The sequence below is a fragment of the Salvia splendens genome, chromosome 7 (assembly GCF_004379255.2).
Source record: "Salvia splendens isolate huo1 chromosome 7, SspV2, whole genome shotgun sequence".
Taxonomy (NCBI): Eukaryota; Viridiplantae; Streptophyta; class Magnoliopsida; order Lamiales; family Lamiaceae; genus Salvia; species Salvia splendens.
The window spans coordinates 27,450,806-27,457,309 of NC_056038.1; the positions used below are offsets into that span (position 1 = coordinate 27,450,806).

Genomic DNA, 6,504 nt, shown 5'->3' on the forward strand with positions numbered 1-6,504 from the left:
TGTTTAAAGAAAGTCCTACCACGATGCCTACACGTGGCAAAGATACTGTCCAAATGCCTGATTCGTGTCGGGTCGGGTCGGCGCTTGAAGGCCGTAATTAACAAAACCGTCCGTTTCAGTAAGAGCGTCCACTATAATGTGGACGCGGCTATAGCCGCGTTTGGGGCGGAAGCGGGGCGGAAGCGGGGCGGCTATAGTGGGAAAGGTGGGCGGACAACACGCCGCGGCGGTGGGGGTGGCGGACGCGGGATAGCCGCGTTTGGGGCGAGCCCGCGGCTGGGGTGAATGGAGGAAGAATGGGTGGGGCGATGGCCGCGGCGCCCTATAGTGTGGAAACGGGGCGGATGCAGGCGCCGCGGCGGTGGGGCGGCTGTGCGAGAAGGGGGTGCGGCGCGGCGGTCGGGCGTCCGTGCCATAGTGACGCCGTTGCAGTGTAAGGCGGTTAGAAACCACGTGGCGGAAACCGGTTTGCCCCACGACGTAAGCAAAATTTTAAATTAGAAATGACACTTTCTTTTTTATATTTTCAAAATAAAATATTACTGAATAGTTTTGTCCTACAAAACCTTGAGGCGATCACCACATGTGCACCACCACCCAACACCGCCGTGGACGGCGGAGCAAAGTCATCGGACAGATACCTCAGGGCTCTATTGGATCGATTCGAGAGCCTGGAGGCCAGCCACGAGAAGCTCAAGGAGCAGTTCCAAGTTGTCGTGCACGAGAAAGCAGAGAGGGAATCGCCGCCAGATTCCGGCGGCTCGAGGCGGTATCCTGGATGGGGAGACATGCCGGGGGCCTACTTCGCTGAGAGCCCGTACAGGAGAGTGCTGGAGTACATGGGTCATGCGCTCCACGTCAGCAGAGTTGGCTCCGACGAGATCATTTATTGGTACAGCTTTTTAACCTCGCAACTTGATTCAATCCGATTACAATTTTCAAATGAATATATGTTGAAGTTGATTGTTTGATTTGATTTGTTGGTGGTAGTTTGTTTAATACGGCTAATTGGTTGTTGCAAGATCAAGTTGGTTTGAATTACGTCAAATCTGGTTGGGGATGTTATCGTGGGAAATAAAGATGATTTAATGCTGTGCAGAATGTTTTTTGCCTTAATATTGTGAGTATGAACATCTGGCAGTTGATTTTTTTTTAAGTGAGAACTCTCCAGCATTGATTTTGGTGTGAAGTATATAGAAGAACAGTTAATATGGTTTAATATCACTATTTATGTGTGCTGTCATGGTAGGAAAGCTTCATATTACTGTTGTTTGGATTCGTTGAAATTTGAGTAAATGGAACATGTTCAGCTATCACAATCAAAATCCTCTAAAACTGGAATAGGTTGGATAATATTGGATAGTAGTTGCTCATTCTTCTACCTATTGAATCTTTGAACCTCCAACATCCTTATGCTAATAAAGAGTACAGGCATTTGCTACATAGAATAAGGGGGAAAATCTCATGTTGCAGGAATTGCGCTGCCGAAAAATTGTTTGGGTATAAAGACTCTGAAGTAATAGGACAGGGAGCAGTTGAACTACTTTTTGATGAAGAGCATCATAATTTAGTTCTAGCAATCATGGAGAGAATGAGAATTGGAGAATCATGGTCAGGGCAACTCCCTCTCAGGAAGCGATCTGGTCAAAGTTTCATCGCGCTAGTTACACTGAGCCCACTGTATGAGGGTGAGATTACCGGAATAGTTACTGTATCAAGTGATACTGCTGTGTTTAATAAGACAAACTCAGGAAATATGAGAACACGTCAAGATAGTGCTAATGAACAATCTAATTTCCTAGAATAAATTTGAAGAACATCTCGTGGCATCAACGACCACAAATAGCAGGAGTGCCCCACCTTGCATCTTCTGTTTCGAATTTGGCGCTTACATTATGTCCCTATGTGTCTTTCCGCCTCATGTTTTGTCCTCCTTTTCGCATACATTAGACTTTTCTGATAATTGGTCAGGCCTCAAAAGTTTTATCTCGGACACGAGGGAATGTTCCCTCCTCCTCTGATACATATAGAAGTGCAAGAGATGCCGAGGAAGCTGAAGCAGAAAGTCAAGACACAAGAGCAGATAGACCACCAAGAGCCCCTGTGAGTATTAGTTAAGCAGGTGGTATTGATTTATTAATAGGGAATGTAAACTGAGAACTATTTGCAGATTACTAAGGGTGCTTTCGGCTTACCCATAGGGAGGAGTAGAAATGACGGCTCATGCTTTGAAATGGAAAACACAGCATCTGAACTTTCTCAGCCTTCAAAAATTGTATACTCTATCCTCCATTGTTCCTAAAGTTTCCTTACTGTCCAACCTTGTCCATTGGCAACATTAGTGTTGTGACAGAATAGGGCAATTGTGTAATCGACAAACAAAAGAACGTAAGGAGACACATAATTTACGTGGTTCGCCAATTGGCTACATCCACGGGCAAGAACGGATAACAAATTGTATTATGACTGCAGTTACAGATCTAAGATCACGGTCACAGAATTATGTGGTCTACTCACATATAAATAGGCACACATGAGATCTTATTCTAATTAGGAAACATAATCTTATCCCAATTAGGAAGCATAATCCTATCCCAATTAGGAAACAAATTCAAGGCATACTAACAATTAGCTTCTCCCCTTTGCCTTATAACTGCCATTATATCATTCAGTTATAGCAAGAGTTTGTTTCTGTTGCATTCTTTAAGAGCAGTATCGGCTTAGCTCAATTTTAGGCCTTCTGGTAACTCGTGCTTTAATTGATTTTGTGAATGGATTTTATATAAAAATAATCTGGTTTATTTGATCTCATGTAACATTTACTTGGAAGCTTGCTCAGTGGTTGCATGTGAACTGTATTGTAAATTTCCAATCAGTTCGTCTACTGTAAACTGCAGGCAGTAAAAATCTTAGAGAAGTTTCAGATAGGAGCAAGCAGCAACTTGGAAGGAGTCGTGGACGAGAGAATACAACAAAATGGTTTTGAAGATAACTCTGGGAGGAAAGAAGCTGCAAATGGGACATGTTCACCAATATATTCGATGCAAAGTGCTTCTAGTCTTGATACCGGCAATAATGCAGTGGATGCCATGAAAGAAACTTCTGATGTTGCAAATAAAAAAGAAACAAATATGCATAGGAATCCATTCTTTGATAAATGAGAGGCCCTCGGGAGAAGCGTTTTCAGGTGCATATCATGAATATTTTGAAGTTCAAAGACATGCCGATCAGTTTCCTGGAACAAGCTTCCAAACTGATGGAAACAAGTTCGTGGCCAACCCTCCAAATACAAAGTTACTAAATACGGAAGATGTTGATCATGAGCAATTGGATCCTCAAAAGAATCCAGGTTCGGCAGAGAGTTATGGCAGTGGACATGGAAGCTCGTCGAGCAAAGGTGAAAATGATCTCCCTCTGGTCGGTAGTTCTGCGATTCAATGGGAGGATCTACAGCTGAAAGAGGAAATTGGGAAAGGTAAAGTTTAAGGAAATTGTGTTAGAAGCTATGTGTTCAATGCAACATTGAGATACATTCAGCAGGCCAGAATTGGAGTGATGCATGTCTGATTTCTTGATTAGTGTATTATTGATTTTGATGAACAGTGTCTCCTTTCAGGTTCTTTTGCAGTTTTGTATCGTGGAATCTGGAATGGATCGGTATGTAGCCGTATACATTAGTAGCCTAATTACTCGAACAGCAGAGAGCTTTCTCGTCTCTGAAACTTATTATTCTATTTTCTTTATACTTTTCAGGACGTTGCAGTCAAGGTTTACACTGGTAGTCAGTATGATGAGACATTGCTCTACTACAAAAAAGAGGTGTATCTACATTATACATCATGATGTAGTTGTTTCAAGTAACTCATGCAATACTGACTTTGAAGTTCACCATGTTGTTTAGATTGATATTATGAGAAGATTGAGACATCCAAATGTATTGCTGTTCATGGGAGCATCGTGCACGGAGGAAAAAATTGCCATTGCCACCGAATACATGACCAGGTAAGTCGATCTAACAGTGCAATTTGCTTTTGAGTTGTTCCCTGTCAACTATGCAGCATTTATAGCTGCACAAGTCTAATGAATATGATCAGGGGGAGTCTCTTTAAAACATTACATAGGAGCAACCAATCGCTGGACATCAGGCGTCGTCTAAGGATTGCTCTTGACGTGGTATGTATGTTCTCAAGTCGATGATTTACCATCAACTTCTCTGTGTTTGTGGGACAGCCATGTGCATAGCTGGTTGAAGTTATTCACTCTCTTTGATCATGTGTACAGGCTAGAGGGATGAACTATTTGCATCACAGAAATCCACCAATAGTGCATAGAGACCTGAAATCTTCAAACCTTCTAGTTGACAAAAGCTGGAACGTCAAGGTATTTTGTAGGAATATTTCACTGGATCACATCATTTTACTGCATCCAAGTATTTAGAAAAATCAAAAGTACTTCTTTCCAGGTTGGCGACTTCGGCTTATCAAAGCTGAAACATTCAACTTTCTTAACAGCAAGATCTGGAAGAGGCACAGTTAAGATCATTGCCTGTGCCCCCTCTTATGCCACATTTCTCTATCTTGCTTGAGTCTTTTCTTCGCACTATCTGATATGAGTTTCATGAATTACTGCAGCCTCAGTAGATCGCCCCTGAAGTCCTCCGGAATGAACTTTCAACAGAAAAGTAATCCATGACAACTAATGATTTGTAATTTTTGTATTTGAATATACTTAATCTCTGGTATTAATTGAGTCGGACATAAAGGGTGGGGTTTAAGAGGGTGACATGAATCAAACATTACGCTCTAACATCTTATAATATATTTCAAGAGCTTATAAGTTGTTAAATTGGTCGGATAATTTGAGCTTATTATTAGAGGGAGAATTGTGTTAGAGAGAAAAAGAGAACCATGAATAATGAAATGGGAAGGGTATAGGATGGCAAAAACTAAACATAGTAGTGCTATTTTTCCCAGATGATTGTTGCTTGCTAAATCATGAGAAATGGAACGAGGTTGATGAACTTATTGGTCAGGTACCTTATTAGTTATTGGAGTTTATGCTTTAGATCTTATAAGTTGTTAATGAACTTATTTGGCAGACAAATTTCTAGAGTTTTATGGAGTTTATAAGCTCAGCCGAACACACTCTAGTAAATGAAATATTGGATAAGAGGATCCGCAGCCGCAAATACTAGTAAACCGTACACGACCAAATAAGCAAATTGTAGGCATTATATCATACTAGGGGATCTTAGCATAAAAGGGGACTTATTTCTTTGAATAATATGATTTTGACCTTTTTTAACAGGTCCGGATGTCTATAGCTTTGGTGTTGTCCTGTGGGAACTCATGACCGAACGGATTCCATGGAGCGACCTGAATGCACTGCAGGTAACTTAGCTCTAAGCAACCCCTACCACTTGCGAGAATGATGTATTTTCATGGCATGCCATTCTGTTTCTTTCCCATCAAATATTTCTTGTTTATGCTTATAAAGGTCGTTGGAGTTGTGGGCTTCATGAATAGCAGACTAGATATTCCAAGTAGTATCGATCCCCAAATAGCATCCATCATATCGGAATGTTGGACAAGGTAATCAAGCTGTAACATGTGGCTATCAACATGCCAAATATAAAAAATTGATGATTACTGTTGAACTTTCTGCAGCAACTCGGAAGATCGGCCGTCGTTCAAAGACATGATCCCAAAACTGGCAGACTTATTAGTACAAGCAAGTGGTGGAGGTTTGAATAGAGCAGGTTCCCAGACTTAAATTTGTTGATGTTGCCGTGTCACCGGCTGGCCAGAGCAGCACTTGCTCTAACATGAAAGGAAAAGGAATTTGAATGTGCTGTGTTTTTGGTTTTAGATGCTGCTTTTCCTTCTCTTGTAGTTTGATAACCACGTTTATATATAAATACCTCCAACTGTACATTATTGAAATTATGTTTATGAGTTCTTATGAATGAGGCTAATAAAGATATACTGGGCTTTTATCCTCAGCAACGGGAGGATTGCGGAATACTCCCTCCGTCCCATGTTACTTGAGGCGTTTCTTTCAGCACGGGATTTAAGAAAGTTGTGTTTAGTGAGTGAAATAAAGTAGAGGAGAGAATAAAGTAATAGAAAGAAGATAATAAAGTAAAAGAAAGAATAAAGTATGTGTGATTAGATGTTTTGTTTTAAGCAAAAAAGAGAAATGATTTAAGTAACTTAGGACAACTCAAAAAGAAATACGGCTCAAATAACTTGGGACGGAGGGAGTATGTAATATGATGTGGTTTTAATTAAAAGATTTACTTGGGACGGAGGGAGTATGTAATATGATGTGGTTTAATTAAAAAAAATCTTTTGGATGCTTTGGGTCGTGTGGTCATGTTGTGGGCTTTTCTTCTCGTTCCTTGTTAGCTTAGTGGTCTGGTAAAAGATAAGTTGTTCAAGTATAGAATTAATATTTTCGGAATAAAATGAAAACTATTTCTAATTATCTATCCTTGTGTATTTA

The 6,504-nt window shown here is 40.7% G+C and overlaps 1 pseudogene; it reads left to right on the top strand.

Moving 5' to 3' along the window:
* The first annotated feature begins 567 nt into the window (after nt 1-567).
* On the top strand, nt 568-5,982 carry LOC121811022 (annotated as a pseudogene).
* Nucleotides 5,983-6,504: the final 522 nt, after the last annotated feature.